The following is a 1,121-nucleotide window of genomic DNA, read 5'->3' as shown; positions in this document are numbered from 1 at the left end:
AAGCTATTTTCAGTCTTTTCAAACATAGTCTTGTAATTAAAATTTTCATTCCACTTCCTTTTTATTCAAATTCAAATGTTCTAATTCTATCTCAGTTTAAATTTGATTAAATTTGAAGAATTTATAAGGCAATCTAAAATTAATTCTGAATGGTGAACAATTTTTGACTAGGATTCCAGGCTCTAAATGTTGGACGTTACTAAGGACAGGTGATGTGATCTTGAGGCCTTGCAAGGAAATGGAGTGCTGCTAATCTTAATAATTGGATATTTTAATTCAATCGCTAAAATTACTCTTTTTAAAGTTAAAAAGTAAATTTGCCAGAGATTGAGCCAGCACATGGGGTCAGCAGTAGGTATGAGAACAAAAGATTGATAAAAAAGAGAGAGAGGAATGGGGGCATAGGATATAGAAGGAAGGAATGTCTCTTTAAATTACCCTTTGCTACCAAGCATGGAGAGAGGGAAATACCATATCTCTCTCTCTCTCTCGCCCTTGTCTCCCCTCCCTACAGACGTCCGGCATGTGACACTTTGGCCCAGCTACACCAACTGACTGATCCGGGAGGCAGAAGCTGTGTGGCTTGAAATCCCAGGACACTCTTTGCAATCCAACCTTGTTTTGAGACTTTCCATTTTTTAAAGGAGTATTTGCAGCAAATGAAAGTGTGTCATTTTTGTCAACAAGGCAATGCCGGCTTGGTTTTATCAAATCATTTGTTGAAGAAAGAACATTTTCTTCAATGTATGTCAAATGAAGATCTTCTAACTACAGAGCTCTGGTATCATCTATTGGACGTAGTCATTATTTTGGGACTTTCAGCGCTTATTTATTACCCATTCACCAGGTCATTTTATGTAGCAACCCATAAACAATACCCTGTTTGCACCACCAGGTAAGGATCAGCAACCAATCAATCATCCTGAGACAACATCCAATATCCACAACAACAGCATCCCATCATGTGTTGATTTCTCCTCAATAAGACACTTTTTCATCCTTCTGAAAGCATTTCAGACCCTGTATTCCCGTGGGTTGGTTTATTTGTGGATTTTAAGGTCTCTTAGTATCCCAGAGCAGGTGTGAGTGCTACAGGAGCACATTTACCCTCCATTCAGCTT

This window comes from Cyprinus carpio, chromosome A7 (genome assembly GCF_018340385.1).
Source record: "Cyprinus carpio isolate SPL01 chromosome A7, ASM1834038v1, whole genome shotgun sequence".
Classification (NCBI taxonomy): domain Eukaryota; kingdom Metazoa; phylum Chordata; class Actinopteri; order Cypriniformes; family Cyprinidae; genus Cyprinus; species Cyprinus carpio.
Note: the sequence above shows the minus strand (reverse complement) of the source record.